We start from the raw sequence: 24747 nt of genomic DNA on the forward strand, positions 1-24747 counted from the left end.
CCGCAAGAATGCAATTACAGGGCTTTGTCAATAAAACCTGGGTCTGTTTCGTCAAAAAGAATTACATGCATAATGAAAAATATAACACCAGCCAAGGATGGAAAAATCCACAAATTCTTCAATGTGCGTTGAAAGATAGTGATTGCAAAATGTTCTTTCTAGACTCTATAGAAGTGGAGGGACCATCTTGGAGAAGACTACCGTTTTCCATTGAAGGTTGCTGAAGCAGAGTTACACAACTGATGAAAAATTGGGTTACATATTGGAGTGCACCAAGTTGACATCCAACATATTGGCTGCCATGCGAGCACAAACAATACCCAACTCCAGACATGGATTGTTGCCACATAACCCCAATGTAGGACCTCTGCTTCCATGTGTCAATATATGCACAATATCTATCTATCTATCTACCTATTGGAATGCAATGCTTGGAGAAGAGAATGATGCTGGGGAAAAGGGAAAGAAAAAGGAAGAGGGGCCCACCAACAGCAAGCTGGTTGGATAGATGGTTAATTTGATATTGACTCAAGGTTTCTCCCATCTCAAATTGCTTTCCCACGAATCTGCAGCACTTTATCAGTTACCTCAAGTTTACAACTTTATATAATGTGCACTTTACCTAGCCTATTATTACAACCTCGCTGTTTTTAATTCCATGTTTTATTAAGTCTGTTTTTTATTTCTATAGGTTAATGTTTAAATTTTATAATTGTGTATGTTTTTGTCTATTGATGTATTGTATATTGTTATCGTTTTTGTCTGGGCTTGCCCCATGTAAGCCGCCCCGAGTCCCCTTCAGGGGAGATAGAGGCGGGGAATAAATAAACGTGTTGTTGTTGTTGTTGTTATTTTATTGTATGGCACAGCAAACAAGATAGATATGCTGGATTTTGTATCACAAAATCACAAGTCGAACACTTCCCAAGTGTCTAGGACTGTGTGATGTATTTTCGGATGATGCGTGCAGATCCCAGTTATTATTATTATTATTATTATTATTATTATTATTATTATTATTATTATTATTATGCGATCCTTGAAGGGACTGGCTTGACTTTGAAGGAGCTGCTGGTGGTGATCTCTGGCCTGAGATGGTCCAGGAGGTCACCAAGAGGCAGAAGTGACTAAACGAATAAAAAACGACATATTGCTACTTACTTGTGCTTCCTAATAGGCCTTGGTTTCCTAATGGTGGAGCAGACCTACTGCCCACAATAGAAAGGGTTCATCTCTTCCTCCCTTTGGCTTCTCAGAGAGCCTGGAGGGGACTTGCAAGAGTCCTGGGGTTGTGTGGACCCATTCACCCAACCCGGTCATTCTCGAAAGGGAAAACGCCCTGGGCTTGTCGTATTCCTAGCTGGACAATCAAACAGCACGGGAGTTCCAAGGCACTGCTTCCACTCCCTGGCCGCTTAGGATGCAAGCCGCGTCCCTGCCCAAATCCTTGCAGCTGCGTGGAGCAATTCAGAAATTGCCTTGTTGGACGACAACGTGCCAATTTCTCCAATCTAAAGCCATTTCCAGTATTACAGGCTGTGCGTCTGAGCCGGGGAGGGGGCCCGCTCCTCCGTGGAGCCGGGATTGGATCTGAGGTGGTTGTTAACCCACATTAGCACAGCACGGTCCCTTCTGGAGTGGTTGGTGGGGCTGGGCTTGGAACAGGAGGAGGGAGGATGCTCAGCACTGGGCTTCCTTCAACATGGAGCAGGGATGCAGCTTGACCAGGCATGGGCCAACTTCAGCCCTCCAGGTGTTTTGGACTTCAAACCCCACCATTCCTAACAGCCTCAGCCCTTTCCTTTTCCCCTTCAGCCACTATGTTCTAAAACTATATAGAATGCCATGAACATCCATGGACAAAGTCCATAATTCTATGGAGAAAATACTGGTTTTGGGTGGAAGGAGGCAAAGGAAACCTTCATAAAACAGAAGGGCTTTGGAGGACACCAAGTAGACGTTCCTCACTCTTGCATTAGAAGAACGGAACATGGTGCCAGAGGGATGCAGACGTAACACAATGCAAATACGAGGATGCAAGAAAAATTGAGGCATCCCAGTTGGTTGGCAGAGGACAAAGACTTTCCTTGAGACCATCTGAGTATTATGGGATGTTTTGCAAGTGGACAAAACCCATACAAGGAGATCTGAGATTTCTTTATAAATGTCCAGCCTGAAAGCCCAGGTGCTCCATCCCTTTACTTGTGCATCCAGAACTGTAGATTATTATCAGATATTGCTCTATCTTGCATTTGCATTATGGCCAAGACACCTGTCCCACCTGTTGTGGGAGTCCAAATCCAAAACACCTGGAGGGCCAAAGTTTGCTCATGCCTGATATAGTCAGTGCAAAGGTGGTGCACTTTTATCCTGACAGCTGGCAAACATGTTTGGCATCCTCCAATGAAATGCTGTCTCATTGAGAGACAAGAAAAGTCTTTCCCACTAATGGATTCAAATGATATTTAGAGTTTGTAAATACCTATGGCAGAGTAGATCCAGCCTAACAGAATCTGGGACAAATCTGAATCCGAGAACCACAAAAAGATCCCTCAGAGCCTGAAAGTGGCAGGTTTTCCCACCCTGATGCAAGTCGGAAGGCGAGGGCCGGGTCTCAGGGCCTCCCGTTCCTCCAAAGGATCCCTGTCCTTCCCTGTTCATTCCTCGTCCGCTGGATGCAGCCAAGCACGCAGAGCGGAGGCCTCCTTCCCAGCTTTGCATTTCACGTTCATAGGAACTGACATATGGCATGATTTTATTTTAAAAAATTTTGAGGACGTTCTTGCAGTTCCCAAGGCAGCTTTGACGTGGTTATTAATACTAACATAATTTTGTGATGATTAGAGCACACAATTAAGGGCTATTAATAATGACACAAATAATGACATTTTAAGGCCTCATTTTAATTTGAGTAATACTCTGTCTGGTGGTATTTAAGCAGCTCTGTCTGGCGCAATTAGCACAGTGCCGAGGTGCCTTCACCCGATCGGCTGATCAATCACGGCAGGGGTCCCTCCCTGGCAAGAGAGCCCAGGCTGGGCCAGCTCAGCCCATGGCCGCTCAGAGTCACCGTTCTCCCTTTCTTCTCTTCCTTCCCTCTCTGTTTCCTACCCCCCTTTCTTTCTTTCTCTCTTTCTTCTCTTCCCTTCTTCTGTCTCCTACTTCCCTTTCTTTCTCCTTCATTCTTTTCCTTCCCTTATGGTTTCCTCCCTTTCTTTAAGGAGGCTTCTTACCTGTTTCTCTACTCTAAAGGCGCTCAGCTGCAGGCAGGCATGTAATTTAAGGAGGCTTCCTACCTGTTTCTCTAGAGGAGAGACGCTCAGCTGCAGGCAGGTGCATTTAAGGAGATTTCCTACCTGTTTCTCTATTCTAGAGGAGAGGCGCTCAGCTGCAGGCAGGTGCGCAATTTAAGGAGGATTCTTACCTGTTTCTCTACTCTACAGGAGAGGCGCTCAGTCGCAGGCAGGTGCGCAATTTAAGGAGCCTTCTTACCTGTTTCTCTACAGGAGAGGCGCTTGGCTGCAGGCAGGTGTGCAATTTAAGGAGGCTTCTTATCTGTTTCTCTACTCTACAGGAGAGGCGCTTGGCTGCAGGCAAGTGCGCAATTTAAGGGGGCTTCTTACCTGTTTCTCTACTCTACAGGAGAGGCGCTCAGCCGCAGGCAGGCGCACATGCTTTCTGGGTCTGTACACTGCACATGCACTCTTTCCAAGGCACGGAGGCTGCCCACGAAATGCAGGCGAGGAGTCAGGATCGGCTTCCACTTGCTTTCGTGTCAAGCTGATTTTCATACCGGGAGGGGGCTTCCTGTTACGTGCTCCCGAAGGTAACGAAAGAGTGGATGTAACAAAGGAAAACGGTTTCATGCACAACTCTATTGTAGACTGAATGTATCCATTGCACAATGGCCAACCCCCCCCCCCAACAACTTGCATGTGTAAGATGACTTTCTAGGCCTGCAATGATCTTCCAGCCATGATCTTCACTATAGAAATTATACACAGCCCAGAGGTCATTTGGTCATTTTGAAACACCATTCATGGAGTTCCTTTTATTCCAGCTCGGCCACATTTCTCTCCCTCAAATATGGAACATGGCCACTTCTACAAAGTTGTTGGGATCCAAGTTGGATAAGGCCGTGCCAGGCGAAAGCGGAGAGCGTTGCCAGACCAGCTTTCAAACAAGACAGGAGTGCCTTGCTAGCCAGCAAATAGGCGATGTTGGCAAGCTATTGTACAATATCCGTCCGCAGCGGTAACCTTCACACCTAGGCAGCCATGGACACCACAAAGCTCCCTGCATGCATGCAAATGCCTTCGCCGAAGTCTGCGCTTGCAGTGAGGACGTAAATCCTCAGCAGTATCGTCCCAGCATGGGGGGGGGGGGGGCGGATAATTACCGCAGTTTTCTTCCTGCCGCAGGAGAAAATGAGCATCCTGCCACAGCATTCTGCCCATCTCCAAGCCTCCTGAAGTGTTGAGGAGGAATTGGTCTTTGTTGAAGAAAATGTAGGGTTGGGTCCTGTTGAGAAGATGCAAGAGTGGATAGAGGTTCACTTAACTGCTGAGATTTATGATGGGGCGATCTCTTCCAAACCTTCCTTTGTAGCATTTCTATGATGCAACGGAGAGCCATGGGTCGATGGTTGGAGGTTTGGGAGGACAGCATTCGAAGCCCACTTCTCCATGGAAACCTATTGGTGACTTCAATACACTCTCTCCGGGTGTATCTACACCAGGCATGGGCCAACTTGGGCCCTCCCTATAGGTGTTTTGGACTTCAACTCCCACAATTCCTTCAGTACGTGGACAACATCCTTCAGTACGTGGATGACATACTCATAGCACAGGCATGGGCCAACTTGGGCCCTCTCTCTAGGTGTTTTGGACTTCAACTCCTGCAAGTCCTTCAGTACGTGGACAACATCCTTCAGTACGTGGACGACATACTCATAACACAGGCATGGGCCAACTTGGGCCCTCTCTCTAGGTGTTTTGGACTACAACTCCTGCAAGTCCTTCAGTACGTGGACAACATCCTTCAGTACGTGGACGACATACTCATAACACAGGCATGAGCCAACTTGGGCCCTCTCTCTAGGTGTTTTGGACTACAACTCCTGTAAGTCCTTCAGTACGTGGACAACATCCTTCAGTACGTGGATGACATACTCATAGCACAGGCATGGGCCAACTTGGGCCCTCTCTCTAGGTGTTTTGGACTACAACTCCTGCAAGTCCTTCAGTACGTGGACAACATCCTTCAGTACGTGGACGACATACTCATAACACAGGCATGGGCCAACTTGGGCCCTCTCTCTAGGTGTTTTGGACTACAACTCCTGCAAGTCCTTCAGTACGTGGACAACATCCTTCAGTACGTGGACGACATACTCATAACACAGGCATGGGCCAACTTGGGCCCTCTCTCTAGGTGTTTTGTACTTCAACTCCTGCAAGTCCTTCAGTACGTGGACAACATCCCTCAGTACGTGGACGACATACTCATAACACAGGCATGGGCCAACTTGGGCCCTCTCTCTAGGTGTTTTGGACTACAACTCCTGCAAGTCCTTCAGTACGTGGACAACATCCTTCAGTACGTGGACGACATACTCATAACACAGGCATGAGCCAACTTGGGCCCTCTCTCTAGGTGTTTTGGACTACAACTCCTGTAAGTCCTTCAGTACGTGGACAACATCCTTCAGTACGTGGACGACATACTCATAACACAGGCATGGGCCAACTTGGGCCATCTCTCCAGGTGTTTTGGACTTCAACTCCCACCATTCCTAACAGCCTCAGGCCCCTTCCTTTTCCCCTTCAGCCGCTTAAGCGGCTGAAGGAGAAAAGGAAAGGGCCTGAGGCTGTTAGGAATGGTGGGAGTTGAAGTCCAAAACACCTGGAAGGAGGGCCCAAGTTAGCTCATGCCTGGTCTACACTATAGAATTAATGCAGTTTGACACCAGGAAAGGGGCGAGATGGCGTTATTATTAGCAGAGGAAACTGTGACCAACATTAAATGTGTCACAAAAGAAGAGGGAAGGGGTTAAAGAAAAGGTGAGAAGACAAATACCAATGTACAAAGTTTTCTTGATGTCTTTATTACATTGGAGGCGAGGAGGAAGCAATTTTCCTTCTTTTTTAATGCATCTACTTCTTCATATCAATTACAAGGATTATATAAAATACCCCAAAAAAATCCATGTATTTTAATCAACAGGATTAAGAAGGCTTAATCCTATTGTACTTGAGTAGCAAGGAGAGGTGGGTGATACATCCATAATTGTTATTGTGACTACTGTTATCATCACTATTATTGCTGTTATTGTTGCTGTTATTACTAGAGTTGTGCAATCTCGGTAAACCGTGAGCTGTTTCGTGTCCTGACTTTCGGTGGGGGCCCCAACCCATTTTTGGGACCCCCTCCCCCAATACAGGAGGGTAGATATCTGTTTTTGCTCCGGGGGTGCCAAAAGACCCGTTTTCTATCAGCCCAATATGGGGGGAGGGTTCCCAGGCTCCCCTTTCCATCATTTTAGGCATTTAAGCTGTTTTTTTTTCTACTCAAGAGGATTGGCGCTCAGCTGCAGGCAGTCACGCATGCTTTAAGGAGGCTTCTGACCTGTTTCTACTCTAGAGGAGAGGGACTTGGCTTCAGACAGGCACATGCCTTAAGGAGGCTTTGTGTTTAAAGCTGTTTTTCTACTCTAGCGGACAGGTGCTCAGCTGGAGGCAGGTGCTCACTTTAAGAAGGCTTCATACCTGTTTCTACTCTAGAAGAGCGGCGCTCGGCTGCAGGAAAGGCAGGGGCCTGTGCTTTCTCTCAACAGCACCAGCAGCACACCAAGCAGCTTTCTAAGAGGCATTTTAAGGAGGCCCAGGGAAAGAAGACCTGTAGCTCAGTGAAGCTATCCTCCCTGGACCACCTTAAAAATCCCGTTTTCAGTGCCTGCAATTTCCTTTCTGCTTCCTGGTTTTGCTTCCTTAAAGCTGTTTCTACTTCTACTCCAGAGGAAAGGTAGGCTTCTCTTTTTGTTTGCTGGGATTACTATTATTAATAATTATTATTATCTTTTAGAAGTATTTTCTGAAAGAGAAAAATAAGCTAGAAGGGTGAAAGCCCCAAACTTGTGTGTGCACTCCCCACCCACCGTCCCTCTGGCCCTCAACTCCCAGTCAGTCCCACTAACTAAAAAGAATCAGGAAAATAAAGGAAAATAAAAAAGATTCAACTGTGATGCCGAATAGGGGAGGAGGAGTCGAGATCAGCTTCCGCTTGCTTTCGTGTTGGCCAGGTTTTTGTACCAGTAGGGCCCTTACCATTACAGGCTCCCAAAGTACCAAAAGTATAGAAGGAAACAGAGGAAATGGAGGAAACGAAATCCACGCACAACTCTATAATCGATTCACCTCTAAACTGGACACAACTTGAAGGTCTGCAACAATGTGAAGGTCCACAACAACACACCTTGCCCAATATTTCGATCAGGGAAATTGAATGAAGTCCTCAACTCCATACATTTCTGCTCTTAGATTGTATATCGTCCCTGAAGAATGATGTGGAAATATATGTATATATACAGAGGCAGAAACATGCTGGGCCTTTTTTTCTTCCAAAGGGAAAGGTTTCCGAGAGCAAGACCTCTCCCTCCCCCGTGATAAAAACAGGCCCATAAAATAATGAAGAATCATTAAAAAAGGAAGCACGACATAATGGAGTCTGCACTGGAGTTTTTACAGCCGTGTGGATTTGAAATGACATCCCACAGCTTGAGCTTGCTTTTATTGCAGGGATGATTGCTTTCTTCCGACTGGGACTGTGAGATTTGTATACAAGTGTTGCCAGGTCCTCTATAGGGTTCCCTTCCTTTTGCTTTCTTGGTGGAAAGCAGGCTCTCTCAGCTTGATTGGTTTTTGTGATGTGCCATCAGCTCAGGTTCGATTTATGGAGGTCTGGGAAGGAGAGGCCCCCAAGTCACCCTCTCGTCCATAGCCCTGCCCAGGCCTTGCAAACACAGGTCTGTTGGATGGACCCTCTCCACCTGTAATGTGGCCTTCCTCTTGTTCTCTTCCTCCTTCTACCTTATCCAACCTTATGCTCTTTTCTCGGGATATGGCCAAAGTACAACGGCCTCTCTAGGGAGAGCTCAGCCTTTCATTTATGCTCTTACGGGTCCATAGCATCTGCAGAACTTGCTTCCAAGACCTCATTTCAAATCATAGAATCATAGAATCATAGAATAGTAGAGTTGGAAGAGACCTCATGGGCCATCCAGTCCAACCCCCTGCCAAGAAGCAGGAAATCGCATTCAAAGCACCCCTGACAGATGGCCATCCAGTCTCTGTTTAAAAGCCTCCAAAGAAGGATTCTGGATTCTGGATGAGTGGATGAGTGGATACTCTCCCTATCATCTTTCTTCCATGCCCAACTTTCACAACCATATGTAAGATACAATGGCATGGACCATCCTAACTTTAGACATATAGTTATACTTGAGGATCTCGTCTGGTTTCTGCAGAACTGTCCTTCCAAGTCCTCATCTTCTCCTGATTTCCCATCCGATTCTGATTAATTTTGATGGTTTTATACAAATTGTATTGATTTCTTTTTTGAATGTTTTGCCAATTGTGCGTATTCTCTCCATTATCCAATGGCTGACTCAGCTGTCATTTTTGTGGCCTTTGGAAGGTCTTTCCCCCTCTTCTCCATCCTATTTCCTTGCCAGGGTGCTGAAGAAGGAAAGTGACAAGTAGGAGAAGGAAACTGAGATGGAGGAGAAGGAGGAAAGGGAGAAAGAGAAGGCTGAGAAGGAGGAGAAGGAGGAGATGGAGATGAAAGTGAAGGAGAACAAGGAGAAGGAGAAGAGAATGAGATGGAGATGGAGATAAAGGAGGAAAAGGACAAGGAGCAGAAGAGAAGGAGAAGAGGTGCAGCTGAAGATGATGGAGATAAAGGTGGAAATGGAGGAAAAAGAGAAGGAGAAAAGGAGATTGAGATGGAGGAGAAGAATTGGAGGAGAAGATATGAAAGAGAAGGGGATGGAGATGGGGATGGAAATGATGAAGATGATGGAGATGGAGATGGAGGAGAAAGAGAAGGAGAAGATATTGAGGAGAAGGGGATGGAGATGGGCATGGAGATGATGAAGATGGAAGACAAAGAAAAAGACAAGAAGGAGGATAAAAAGGAGAAAGATGGAAGAGAAGGAGAAGAAAAAGAAGGACCTGGAGATGGAGATAGAGGTGGAGGAGGACAAGCAAAGAAAGATGGGAAATGGAAATGGAGGTGGTGGAGAAGGAGAAGGGAGTGAAGGAGAAAGAAAGAGTAAAAAGTGAAAATGGAGATGGAGGAGAAGGAGAAAGAGAAACAGAAGTAAGTAGAAAATGGCGATGGAGGAGAAGGAGAAAGAGAAGGAGGGGAGTGCCTACTGTGGGTATCATCCATGCGGATATTCTTCATGAGACAAAACCAAACCATTTTAAACCAAAGCAGAGGGAAGCCGGCCCATCTCATTCCTCACCTGAATCATATTTATTTTAATAAAAGGGAGATCTGACAAATGTAATCACTTAATTGCGCAGCTGCATTAAGCATTGTGCGGAGGGAGAGAGGGAGGCCGAGGGGAGGCAAAATACTCCTTTGCATCCCCACCCCCCCAATGCCGCCTGGCAAATTACGTTAAATTATGCAAATAGCTCTTAAACAGGAGATAGCTTTGCCGGGTTTTTATTTCATTTGGCTTTCTTTTGGGGAGCTGCAATTTGTTTATCAAACGCCTCTAATGTATCAAGAGGGGGGAATGGCCCTGGGAGGAGGCGGGGGAGATGGAGGGATCCATGGCGGGCGGGCAGGCTGCTCATTCACCGACAGGAGTTTTCGTCTCCAAAGAGAGGGGCCTGGAATGGATTTCTTCTAGTCTGGAAAGCCTGGGTGTCCTGCAAAGGGATTAGCGGTGTGCATTTGTATAGAATTGCTGTTCGTTTTGTGTAGTTTCATTCGTCTCGTCTCATTTTTGTATTTGTGTCCCACTAACAAAAATGGGCTGCCTATACAACACGAATTTTCATCTAGCTTACAAAAAAACCCAAAATTTTTCAGACCATTGTCTACAATGGGAGGGCTTCCAAGGCTCACCCCTCCCCACCTTGGTTTTTGGGCTAGAGGGGTGAAAATTGATGTAATTGGGAGGCACTGCTCTCCCAGACTCAGCTTAGGGTGCCAGAGTAAATATTGTTATTTATATTAATATAAATATTATTTTCAGACCCATGGATACACATTGGATGTAATTGAGAGGCAATGCTCTCCCAAACTCAGCTTAGGGTCCCAGAATAACTATTGTTATTTATATTAATATTATTTTCTAGACCCATGGATACACATTGGATGTAATTGGGAAGCACTGCTCTCCCAGACTCAGCTTAGGGTCCCAGAGTATCGTTATTTATATTAATATAAATATTATTATCAAGACCCATGGATACACACTGGACGTAATTGGGAGGCACTGCTCTCCCAGACTCAGCTTAGGGTCCCAGAGTAACTATCGTTATTTATATTAATATAAATATTATTATCAAGACCCATTCATACACATTGGATGTAATTGGGAGGCACTCCTCTCCCAGACTCAGCTTAGGGTCCCATAGTAACTATTGTTATTTATATGAATATTACTATTAACACTCATTGGCACACATCAGATGTCATGGGGAAGCAGCCTTCTGTAAGTACCTGCTTATTGTTACGCGGCCCAAATGAAAGGAAAATGAAAGCACTCACGATTACTGCGGCTTTTATTTTTGTATCGCCTCTTGTTTCCTACGAAAATGTTGTCATTTGTTTCATGTAGACAAACGGTCAAAATGAAACGATAGCACGAAGGAAATGAAGATTTTTTTTTTCACGCACATCTCTAAAAGGGATCCACTTATCATACCCACCAACATACCACAGTGGGGAATGGGGACAGACATGGCCAAGCAACATTTGAGTGCAGGCACGGTGGCAAAAAGTATTATATACTGTAAGATATGAATGCAGTTTGACACCACTTGAACTGCCCTGGCTCAATGCTATAGTATCATGGGGATTGTAGTTTGGTGCGGCATCATCATGCTTTGGCAGAGAAGGCGAAAGACCTGTTAGAACTAAGGCCCCTGAGTCCATAGCATTGAGCCAGGGCCATTGAAGTGGTGTCAAGTTGCATTAATTCAACCATATGGATGCACCTGCGGTCATCTTTCCCTCCTCGACTCGGACAGGGAGCCTGTTTGCTTCCTCATCATTTCTTACTCGCTGAAGGTTCAGGCTTCATTTCCACCCAGCAGGGAAAATTAATCGCGTCTAAATTATTCAATTACAAGAAAAAGATGTTGGATGAACGGTTCCTCTTCTTGCAAGCGCATGAAATGTTGGGGGAGCATGCATTGCGCAAGTCACCTGTTGTCGCCAGGTGAGGCAGCCCAGGCCTTGGGGAAGTCACCTTTTGGGTCCAGAACCTTTTGGCCAAAATACCCCCATAATGATATTTGGGGAGTTCTAGTACTCCGGAAAGAGTATACTACAAATGTCCTTTAGAGTATACTACAAATGCCCCATGGATCCCTATCACACTACACCATTGTAGTGCTATAGTTACACTTTAACTTCCATGGCAATGTCATATGGAATCCTGGGATTTTCAGTTTAGGGAGGGGGGGCACCAAGAAGTCTCGCCCTTCTTGGAGAGAGTTATAGTGCCTCTCCAAACTACAAACCCTAGAATTTTGCAAGATGTTGCCATGGCTGTTGAAGCATATATCGCTAGAACAATGCAGTGCGATACTGCCCACGGTTTCCAAAGAACAGAATCCTTGGATTTACAGTTTGGAGAGGTCTAAGGCAGAGAATTCTGAATACTCACTGAACTACAAATCCCAAGATTCCGTAGGAAGTTAAAGTAGAACAATAGTGCTATAACGATACTATGTAATAACGACCATGGTTTACTCCGTCAAAATCTGTGGATCTGGAGTTTGGGGAGGTCTCAGGGAACAGATTCCAAATAGTCAATGAACTACAAGTCCCAAGATCCCATAGGAAGTTGCTATGGCGAGTTAAAGTGGATTAATGGTGCGGCGCAATAGTGTCCATGGAAAGAACAGAATCCTTGGATTTGCATTTGGAAAACGTTCTCAGGCAGAGAACTCAAACTATAATTCCCAGCATCCCACCAACTACAAATCCCAGCATGCCACAGGATGAAGTCATGGCACTCGAAGGGGAATTATATAACTGTGTGATATGTCATCTTTCTGGGGATACATTTTTAAGAGGAGTTTTTATTCTACCAAATTGCATTTTGCCCCCAAAACACCTCTCTGACTTTAAGGGAACTCATTGGAGCTGTCACTATCGGTAGAGAACGATCAGCCGCTAAAAGGGAGCTCCGGGGCCATATTTTTAAAAGGAAATATCCCCACGGGATGGTTTTTCAACTCGCTTTCCCCAGACGAAAGATATTAAAATATTCTTGGATGAAACATGTTGAGTTTATTTGTGACACGAAGCCAGTTTTCTCTCCAGAAGCCAATATCAATTTCATATCAGATGTTCTTCCCCCACCGGATAGTTCCCATTCCTTTTAATTGCCTTTTTTGACCACGTCCAACATCATAGGCCTTGCTTTCCCCCTCTTTTTGGCGAAACGCATCACCTTGAAATGCTTAAAAATCTCCTAAAAACAGAGTGGGCTCGATTTGGGAGCAACCTATCACGTTTTGTGCCTCCCTCGTTCCGTATTAGTTTTTAATCCCGTTAATTAATGAGTTGTTTCCTTTCGATATCGGAGGGTTTCCACAGTAACCGCCCAAACCCCTGGCTCTGCGTTTGGGTGAATAATGCCAAATTCTGCTCCATGCGTTTCCCTCTTTCCCTCCCTTCTTGATGATTCATTTCAGAACATATCCTTCAGTCAAACGCAGAAACGTCTTGGCTCCTTTGCTTTCATGCAGCAAGGGCAACGAGCGGCGTTATTTCCTTCCACATTGTTTTTCAAGCCCGTTGAATAATAACCAAGGTGGAAGGACATTTATTTATTTGCCCCTCTGATTTTTCAAAAGGGAAAAAAGGTTGGCTTTGTGTTCAGAGACTGGAATAGTTCATTGTACTCTGTTGTTGTTGTTGTTGTTGTTGTTGTTGTTGTTGTTGCTGTTGTTCTTGATATTTTGCACCAGGCAGGGATATTACAATGCAGGGTGCATCTACACTGTTGAATTAATGCATTTCAACACTATTTTAACTGCCACACCTCAAGGCTATAGAATCTTGGGAGTTGTAGTTTGAAGGGGAGGCTAAAGGCTTTGCAAAACTACAACTCCCATGATTCCATAGTACTGAGCCGTGGCGGTTAAAGTGGTTTGATGACGTGTTGAAATGCAGTTTAATGCCACGTTATCTTTCTTTCTTTCTTTCTTCTTTCTTTCTTTCTTCTTTCTTTCTTTCTTTCTTTCTTTCTTTCTTTTCTTTTCTTTTCTTTTTCGTCCTTCTTTTATCTTCCCTTCTTTTTCTTTCTTCCCTTCCTTTTCCCTCCCTTTTTTTCTCTTCCTTCCTTTCTTTCTTTCCTCTTCTTATACCTTTTCCCTTTTCTTTTCCCTTCCTCCCTCCCTTGTTTTTCTCTTTCTTTCTTTCTTTCTTTCTTTCTTTCTTTCTTTCTTTCTTTCTTTCTTTCCTTCTTTCCTCCCTCCTCCTCATAGACATGCCACCTGGCAGCAGCCAATCCATTTTGCTCCCTTTCTTCCCAGTCATGTGACAAAGGGCCTCTTCACCTAGCAACTGCCAATCTGCTTTCTTCCTTTCCTTTCCCTCTACTCTGGGCCCAAAGGGGTGGGATTTTACTCCAAACCACGTGATTGTTTTAAGTTGTGCAATGAAGGGTCTGTGGGCCAAGTTGGGTCCAGATCCATCAAACCATAGAGGAGCCTTCGTGGTACAAACCAACATACATACATGTCTATCTAGAGATTAGAGATGTGCAAAACTTTGCTTGTTATATCTATTTCGTAAGAGTCGTGGTTACGATACAGACCCTTAATGGTATTATAGAAACAATTCTCCATGCCCCCCTCCTAATTTAGTAATGAGTATTGAAACATTTTTAATTGATCGCACAGGCCTACTAGAGAGATATTATAGACCGATATAATATAGGTCTGCATTATCTCTGCATGGATGTGCACCAGCTTTGCAGACTGCAGCCCAGAACGCCCCATTGGCTACCAAGGTCCTGCCATTGAAGCTTAATTGAAACATCCGTTTTACTTCTCCCTTCCTCTCCAATCCAGGCTTGACGTGTTAACCTCGGAGACGATTATGTTATCCCGACGAGGGAAATGAACCCCAGAAGTGCAAATTCAGGAGATTTCCTCCCGTCCCTCCCCATCACCTCCGTCTTCTCTGAAGATCTCAACCGGATGGCAAACGTGCTCAATTATCCGAAAGACCCGCTTTATTATTTTTTTTCTAAGTATCCCACGACTACTTAATCTAATGGAAACACATTAGGCACTCAAAGGTCTGCCGTTTTTCATTGGTAATTATGACTTCTCTTAATTGATGGCGCCTCCGGGGTTGTGGCCGCAAAGGGGGAAGCGTGGAGCGGGAGGACCCTCCAAAGGCCATTTCGCTGGTTTGGGCCCATTAACTCGAGAGGAGCTTGCAAAAGTTACTTTTTATATTGATGGGTCTTATCGCCATCTGGGAGGTTGTAGGAGCTGCAGCCAAAAAGATAAAAATTTCTCCCAAATCTAGACTTGTATAGACTAGTCCTAGACTACTCTATACTAGTCTTGGCTCCAGAAATAGCTGTAGGTCAGACAACTCAGGAGACACCAATGGACCTCCCTCCAATGACATTGTAGGTTACAGTGAGCGCCATGAACATGTCCAAGAGCCCTGCTAATGTCCTCCACAAACACCATCCTGCCCACCACCCAAGTGAAGGCTGTCATTCAGCGACGATTTCATCCAAGATTTTCTGTTTTTCCTCCACCACAGGCATCCCGTGTTCCTTACTCTCTCCATTGGTGTGGAATTTGCATGACCCCCCCCCTTTCTTTTCTATGGCACACAGCAAACAGGAATTGACCAGCAACTGAACATACTGGAGGGGTTTGGGGGACTGACTCAACACGATGGAAGTTGTAGTTCACCCTGCATCAAGACACAGCACTGTGACCCACACCGACAATGGACCTGGACCACATTTGGCACACAGAACCCACATGACCAGGTTTGGGGGAGAGGAGGGAGAACTGACCTTGATTTATAGGAGTTTTAGCTCAACTACACCTAGAAGATACTGTGGACCCAACTAGGAATGGATCTGGACCAAACTGGGCACGCATCCCCGATATGCCCACATTTCAATGTGGGAGGGGTTTGCGGGAATTGACCTTGACATTTGGGAGTTGGAGTTCATCTACATCCAGAGACACTGTGACCCCCACTGACAATAGACCAGGACCAAACCCGGCACACAGAACCCCATGACCAACTGAACCTACAGTAATAGTTTGAGAGGACTGGCTCACCATGGTGGGAGTTGTAGTTTACCCTGCAGCCAAAGAGCACACTGAACATCACCAATGATGCATCTAGAGCAAACTTGCCCAACATGATATAAATACTGATGGAGTTTCAGGGGGTCAACCTGGCATGATGTGACTTGTAGTTCGCCCACAAAATTAAAAAAAAATGACTTTTTCAAATAACCCGAGCAATGCCGGGTCCCCAAACTAATGTGTGTGTGTGTGTGTGTGTGTGTGTGTATTCCTTGAATGAAACCAGAAGTGCCAGCCTCCCACCTTGGCTTTGGATAGGAGGAAATTCCCCGATTTCTCCAGGATACGGTGTTTATTCATTGCACAAATAGAATCTCCAAGGCCAAGAGCTTAGTTCGGATGCAGGAGGGATTAGGCTAAAGCTGAAATCGATCCAGAACCAATAACTAGCTTGGGGGGCTTTGACGAATTAACAAAGAATGGAGTAATTAATAGCGCAGTAATGATTGTTTAACCTTTCTTCGTTTTCCCCCTCCAGTTAAAACAAATAGCTAAATGGCTGGCCCTCTCATAGATATGCTTCGTTCGGGAAATCTGACTGTTGCATTGATCCAAATTCTATTGTTAGGCCAAACTCATGCAAAGCCGTGGAATTCGTGGGATGGGACTGCATTTTGGGTTTTATCGGTAAGGAGTGATATAATAATTTCCTTTCAATGGAACATGACAAAGAACTGAAACTTATTTCTAGATACAATTCAGATTCTGAAGAAAAAGGGAAGTGTTTTGAAAGAATACAATGCACTGAATCCTGTGGGTGCCTTACTGATGTTTGCTATGGAAACAATAGGACGTTGATGGAGAACGGCTCTCTTGCAAGTTGCAAGTTATGGATGGAAGAAGAATTGCTTATGTGGATGCACGTTGTACATGGACATTTGGATGCTCATTTGGATGCACAATGTCACAACTCACAACAGGATCTCAACCAACGCATGCATTTCCTCCCCAAAATGTTCAACCCAGCGTATTGATATCTCAGCATCTTGGGTCTCTGGGACAAGAATGGACCCAGATTACAGGCCTTGTTGCACCCTACGATGGGCGAAGAAAGGGATGGGGACGAGTTGGGATGATGGGCCTCAGTTGGAGATGATGGGAGGTGGACCCCAATTGGAGATGGACAAAGTCCATCCCAGTGTGGAGATCCACTGTGGAATGAATGCACTTTGACCTACTTAAACAGCCATGGAATCCTGGGAGCTGTAGCTTCACAAGATCTTTATCCTTCTTTGTCACTGCAAGCTACATCTCCCAGGATTCCATAGCGATAAGCCGTGGCAGTCCAAATGGTGCCAATGTATTTATATATTATTATTTATTTACAGTATTTATATTCCGCCCTTCTCACCCCGAAGGGGACTCGTGGCGGATCACATTATATACATATAGGGCAAACATTCAATGCCCATATACACATAGAACCAAGACGGAGACAGACACAGAAGCAATTTAACCTTCTCCTGAGGGGATGTTCGATTCTAGCCACAGGGGGGAGCAGCTGCTTCATCATCCACTGTGACGGCACTTCCTCATTCCAGATCGTAAATTAGTTAAACTTGCCTCCCCACTTTATAAGTGGTACCTTATTTCCTACTTGATAGATGCAACTATCTTTCGGGTTGCTAGGTCAGCAACGAGCAGGGGCTATTATTATTATTATTATTATTATTATTATTATTATTATTATTATTATTATTATTTTAATTGATGGGTGCTCAACCTGCCACGGGCTGGCCTCGAACTCATGACCTCGTGGTCAGAGTGATTTATTGCAGCTGCTCAACAGCCTGCGCCACAGCCCGGCCCTCTTCAGTCAGAACTGTCCACTTGGTTCTGGGTCCAAACCATTCCATAAGGAGAGTGCTGCTTCCAGTTCAGCATCCAGGCAGGCCTGACGTCTTCCTCGGCCTCCCAGCCAAGCAAGTTCTTCAGTGACTTTGGCCGTCAGAAGAAATATGCCGATTTTCCCGGCGAGCGCGGCCGACATCCCCTTCGCCTGTCCGTTCCTGTTAGCGTGATGCCGCTCAGCCCAGGCGCGAGGTTGGAAAGGTGTTCGCTGTGCCGTCTCTTGGGTTCAGGGCCCATCGCTCTGTCCCCGGCCCTGAGCTGCGGCATCATGGGCTAGGCCACGCTTTGCTCCCTGCTTCTCCCGGTGACAGGAGGCCGTCAGCCGCTCCTGAAAAATATTGGCGCCTGACCTGCGGCAGTGAGACGCGGCGCTCCTTCCTTCCCACCTTTCGCTGGGTGACGGATCGGATAATGTACGCTAAGCAAACACACACAAACAACATGCATCAGGGTTGGCACCGAGCGGCGAAGTGTAAAAAAGGCAATTTGAAGTGTTCCAGGGAAACGCTGGTGTCTTGTCAATGCTGACGGCCATGCAAAAAGGGGGAAAAAAAACAACCCACAGTGTTCAGAAGGACCACCCTATCCTGTCCTAAGAGCAACAGATAGGCAAACATCCCACGTCTGGCTTCACCACGATGCCAGGAAGCTAAAGAGCAACCGTGCCAAGTCTTGGTGTGCATCTACACTGCAGAATTAATGCAGTCAGACATCACTTTGTCTGGCATAGCTCAAGGCTATAGGATCCTGGGAGGTGTAGTTTTACAAGGTTTGTAGCCTCCCCTGCCAAAGGGCACCAGTGCATCTCCAAACTACAACTCCCAGGATTCCATTGAGCCAGATCTGGATAGACAGCAATGACATTCTTCTTGGATCACAAGGAGAACATATCTGCTTGGACAGCAATGGCATTGTCTTCTCGGACCTCCAGAAGAACTATAGGAACAGATCTGGATAGACAACAATGACATTCTTCTTGGACCAGAAGGAGAACTAGAGGAACAGATCTGGATGGACAGCAATGACATTGGGTTGTTGTATGTCTTTCGGGCTGTGTGGCCATGTTCCAGAAGCATTCTCTCCTGACGTTTCGCCCACATCTATGGCAGGCATCCTCAGAGGTTGTGAGGTATGGAGAAAACTAAGCAAAGAGGTTAATATATATCTGTGGAAAGTCTAGGGTGAGAGAGGTCAGTGTGAATGTTGTGTAGTTAATCACTTTAATTAGCATTGAAAAGCTTATCTGCTGTCTTCTTCCTGCCTCTGGGGCATCCTTTGTTTAGAGTCGTTAACTGCCCTTGGTTGATTCATGTCTGGAAATCCTCTGTTTTCAGAGTATTGCTTTTTATTTACTGTTCTGATTCTTGAGTTTTTTAATACTGGTAGCCAGATTTTGTTCATTTTCATGGTTTCTTCCTTTCTGTTGAAGTTGTCCACATGCTTGTGGATTTCAATGGCTTCTCTGTGTAGTCTGACATGATAGTTGTTAGAATGGTCCAGCATTTTTGTGTTCTCAAATAGTATTCTGTGTCCAGGCTGGTTCATCAAATGCTCTGCTATGGCTGATTTCTCTGGTTGAATTAGTCTGCAGTGCCTTTCATGTTCTTTGACTCTTGTTTGGGCGCTGCGTTTGGTGGTCCCTATGTAGACTTGTCCACAGCTGCATGGTATCCGGTAGACTCCTGCAAAAGAGAGAGGATCCCTCTTGTCCTTCGCTGACCGTAGCATTTGTTGGATTTTCTTCGTGGGTCTGTAGATAGTTTGTAGGTTGTGCTTCTTCATCAGCTTCCCTATGCGGTCAGTAGTTCCCTTGATGTATGGTAAGAACACCTTTCCTCTGGGTGGATCTTTGTCTTGACTCTCATGGCAATGACATTGTTTTCTGCACGTCTAGAGAACCTATATGATGTCCAAATGCACAGCAATGATATTGTCTTGTTGGACCTCCAGAAGATCTATAGGAACATATCTGGATAGACAGCAATGTCATTGTCTTTTTGCCCCTCCACAACCTAGCAACATAGCTGGACAATGTTCTGATGCCTCCCATTCATTACCAGCCTACTGGGAAAGGTGACACCAGTTCAAAAGGGAATTTTTGGGGTGACTGCATGGTCAGTAGAGAATGTCAACTTGTTCAATGAGCAGACAAGTGCGTCATGTGTGTATAGGCTGGACAAATGCCATTGAAAGGATGCCCACCATGGTCTTCTAGCCAGAGGGGTTCTGAAGAAATCCTTGCTATGAGGTTCAGGTTCTGAGGGAGGGAGGAGATCAAGACAGCTGGGTTTGAAGAAGCTCTGGACAAAGCTGGAGCTCAGATTGAGATGAGCAGAGAGTAGAAGGGCAAAGCAGGGACACAGTGAACAGAGAGATCGGGAGGAAGAGGCGGACATCATGCACGAAGGAGGCCCTGGCAATGCGTGGGACTATTGAGATGCAAGCGTGGAGTTGCCCAGAAGGCAACTCGACGCACACAGGTCTGCGGAAGCTGGAGGATCCAGGTCTTAAATCCTGGTCTGTTTGGCTTGATTTGTTTTAATCTAGGCTGGCTATTTTTATTCTGCAGCTCCTGCACTGTTGTTTACTCGCCTCTAGCTATATGGCTCCCATTCTTACATTTTGATTTGCTGTGCATTCACAAGGTTTCTGGCTGCCAGGTGTTAGTATGGCAAGGCAAGATATAGCGTCTTATGATAAATAGGCTCCTCAGTGCCCTTTGGGGTCTGCTGGGGGGCCCTGGTCTCGCCTCGAGTTAGCCCCGTCGTTGCTCCTTTCTTCAATTTATATCCCATCTTTTTTCCCAAAATGGGAGAAGACCAATTCCAACAAGGATGGATGAGATGGTATATTTACATGCATCTTGGCCTCACATCTGTGCAATTCTGTGTCCATGGACTTGCACCCAATCCATGGGGGTCACCATAAGTCAACAAGCAACTTGAAGGCACAGATACATGTGGGATTGTTTTCTAGTCCTTCATCTTCCATCCCACACTTCGCCCAGTTCTGCGAAGGTACTAATTTTGTGGGAAAGGAAGAAAGAAGGCAATGAATATGATGAAGATGAAGGTAACCTCAGCTTCAAGGGAAAGGAGTGCGAAGTCCATCCCCATGTATCCTCTTCCCTTTCCCCTTCCTAACTGAGATCAATTGCTTCTTAACTACCAGAAAGTCCCTCAAGTTTCCTTCAAGGTAGAACAGCTACCAAGGGAAGAAAAGTCAACCAAGATTAGAAATATTGAACCCATGGGAGTTGCTGATACATTGACTCAGCATTGAAGAATAAGTCCAATTGCTCTGTTCTAGTTTGGATTAACCAAGAATTTTGTAGCCAATGCTTCTCTCCAAAATGTTATCATGGGGTCTGGTTGCCGGATCACCGAATTTCCCCGAATCCCGTATCACGAAACGAAAATATGCACATCCCTAATGTCTATCTATACATACAATTGCGAATATAGAGTGTGAAAGTCATGGGGAATGTATGTTAGCGAATGGGCACTGTTTTTGCTCCACCTGCTTTGTGTAGGATTTGAGCGGCCATCTTTTGTTTTTCCTATGAGAGCACTCATTAGCTACGTTGAGTGACACGTCTGCAACACGGTGCCAAGGTGGCTTGCAATCCTCATCATTGTTTGGACGAGCCCGGATGGTGTCATTCTCTCCACGGAAAAGACAGAAGCCCTCGACACCAACTCCGACTCCGTGTGAGTCTTGCATGCTGCCACCCTTTTGCTCGAAACCAAAGATCCTTGTTAGCGCGACAGAACTGACATCTGTCCCTTTAATGATGCCTGTTTGCATCAGGACAGTTTCCAAGGAAGGTCTTTATTGTTTGGAGAGAGAGAGAGAGAAAGAGACAAAAAAACAAAAACACAAAACAAAACCCCAGCAACAATAACATAACATCCTTGCTTATAAGAGGCTTGGGATTTCAGCAGATGAAGTTGCTTATTATTTAGAAATCACACAACATTCAAGTTTAATAGATTGCTAGCCTGCAGCCTTCATGGATTTTTTACCGACAGGATCGGAACGGTTGCAGAGGCGGCATAAAGCGGAGACGAGGAGAAAGGCGTTGCGTTGCCGGATCCAGGCAGCCGTCTTGTAGGCCACTTCCGAAGCCCGTGCTCGAGGGCAGGTGGGTTTAAACACTTTTAATTATCCTAATAACCCGGTTCCTGCCGGTCAGTTTCTCAGAACTCGCCTGCAGCGGGTGCAGCCGTTGCGAATCTCTTCCTGCCCTGGCTTACTCCTCTCTCTTGCTCTTTCCCTCTTTCATGCCTTCTCTTGCTCAACCCTAGAAGGGATCCGGCACATTCCGTAAAAGTCAGTGTTTCTTTTCTCAAGCTCCCAGGTTGGAAACAAGACCCAGGGAGAAAAGAGCATGAGGCCGGAATGGGAAAGATGTTGGGGTTCAGCAGCAAGGTGCAGGGATTCGGAGGACGAGGGGGATAATGGGCTTCCCATTGATACATCTGTGTGTGATCAGGGGATTTACAGGCCTCAGATCAGGGAGAAATGCCAGCAGCTGCAGAGGAGACAAGGGATGTTTGGGATTCCAATGTCCATTCCTTAGCAACTCTTGAGAATCGGCCTTCAGGGCCTTCTGCAGATGCAAAAGGGGAGTTTATCTTGATATCGGATTAAGCCTTCACACGGAGGGAGTCAAGGAGAGATCAATTAGGCACTTGGAAAGACTCCATGAGAAGGCCTTGAGGCCTCGGTGTCAAAGGCATGACTTCATGGCTGCTTGGTTGGGCCTCGGCTTAAATTAAGTGGTGTTTACCTGCATCTCTAGAGCAGGCAACGTTGCCTTTGAATCAAGTTCCTGTTTCAGCTTTCGTGTTCATGCCTCAAGTCTATTGTGATTGCCTAATTCTTGGATTTTATGTACCTTGCTATCATAGACTATTGACCTTCTGGATATATGGATTACTGCTATTTCATAGCACCCTTTCCACTGCTTTTTAGGACATGTCCTTTTCCCCTTTTGTACAGGCTTCGTAAATAAACTGAAGTAGTTAGAAAGCTACTGGACTCTGTGTGATTCCAAAAGGCACCTTCCCTTCTCCTCCTTCCATGGCCAGCTGCTCGGCCATTCCTCGTCCCATCCATGCCTCCTCCACCATTTAAAAATAAAGCTTGGAATGCAGCAGTATGTAATGTATGCTAATGGAATCGCTAGAAATCTGGCCGGTTAATCGGAATCATTTGGTGGGTGCTCTCGGCTTGTAGGAACAGATGCACTTTCCAAGATGCACGATGCCGATTGCCAATAACCTTCCTCTCTTCTTCTTTTTTTTTACAGTATGAATGCATAACATCTATGTTGTCTCTTCGTGAAAGCATGACAAATGGTAGCAGTGGCATTTTCCAAGAGCCATAAACATCTTGGCTGGGATTCAGCCAGTGCCTTCAGCCTGGAACCATTTTCTGCTTTGGAAAGTATTGGACACCTTGTTTCTAGATTCAGTAGAAGCAGAGTTGTGCATGGAGTGCCATTGTGTTTGGATGCATGCATACACACACACCTGCATTTGGTTGTGAGTTGAGTTGCCCAATGTCACAATTCAGTAATGAGTCAATGTTCAAGAACTGGCACCAAATCCATGAGCCTAAAGCTACTGCCATGAGCCTAAAGCTATGGGAACGTGTCAAGACTAGCACATCAATGGCAATGGGAGGAGGATAGGATGGGGTTGAAGGAAGATTGCCTTTCCCTTCCATCCAGTTATGCTTTCTGTAGAGGATCACAACATCTGGTTGAAAACAATTCATGTCCTTTTTGGCAATGCTCACTAAACATAGAATGCAATGCAACTAAACACAAAACCCAGTACAACTAAACAAAGAACTCAGTGCAACGAAACACAGAATCCAATGCAACTATATATAGAATGCAATGCAACTAAACACTGAATCCGATGCAACTGAACATAGAATTCAATGCAACTAAACACAGAATACAATGCAACTATATATAGAATGCAATGCAACTAAACACAGAATCCAATGCAACTGAACATAGAACTCAATGCAACGAAATACAGAATCCAATGCAACTATATATAGAATGCAATGCAACTAAACACAGAATCCAATGCAACTGAACATAGAACTCAATGCAACTAAACACTGAATACAATGCAACTACATATAGAATGCAATGCAACTAAACACTGAATCCGATGCAACTGAACATAGAACTCAATGCAACTAAACACAGAATCCGATGCAACTATATATAGAATGCAATGCAACTAAACACTGAATCCGATGCAACTAAACATAGAACTCAATGCAACTAAACACAGAATCCGATGCAACTATATATAGAATGCAATGCAACTAAACACTGAATCCGATGCAACTGAACATAGAACTCAATGCAACTAAACACTGAATCTGATGCAACTGAACATAGAATTCAATGCAACTAAACACAGAATACAATGCAACTATATATAGAATGCAATGCAATGAAACACAGAATCCAACGCAACTGAACATAAAACTCAATGCAACTAAACACAGAATGTAATGCAACTACACAGAATCCAATGCATAAAATGCATGCAAATATGCAATCTAAAAGTGCAGTGTTATTGTATGTACAGCTCTGATTTTGCAACCTTGAACGGAATGTGAACGTTTGGCTTTGGCTATATATATATATATATATATTACCCTTACCTCACAACCTCTGAGGATGCCTGCCATAGATGTGGGCGAAACGTCAGGAGAGAATGCTTCTGGAACATGGCCACACAGCCCGAAAGACATACAACAACCCTATATATATATATATATATATAAATCCCCTTCCCATGCCTAAGATGCCAGCAGGATTGTGGGCCTCCTCTTTTTCCCTCCGGGCCTGGGAGGGAAGGCAGAGGACGCTGCAATTAGGAGGACGAGCGCAAACTTTCTGCCGGAGCCGTGAACCGAAAGGGACATCCAGGCGAAACTGTAAACTCCCATTTACCCGGCTGCTCTTTGGGGACGTGGGTGAAAAGTTTACCTATCGTGTTAAATTTACATCAGCGGATACCTTGCAGTGCCATCCGCTCCCGCTGCCGCGTCCTCCTCTCCTGCCCTGAACCAAGGCGGGCCATTTGCACCATCTCCGAAGGGAAACCGCTCGGAGGAAAGGTTAACCGCAGAGGGCACGGCCCCCCCGGGAACGCGTAAAGCCCATGAATATAAATGGAAACAGCGCTTTCTTAACCGTTATCCAAAACACTGCGGCCCTATAGGCCTCACATCTACTCAGATGTACAAT

The sequence above is a fragment of the Anolis carolinensis genome, unplaced genomic scaffold (genome assembly GCF_035594765.1).
Source record: "Anolis carolinensis isolate JA03-04 unplaced genomic scaffold, rAnoCar3.1.pri scaffold_8, whole genome shotgun sequence".
NCBI lineage: Eukaryota > Metazoa > Chordata > Lepidosauria > Squamata > Dactyloidae > Anolis > Anolis carolinensis.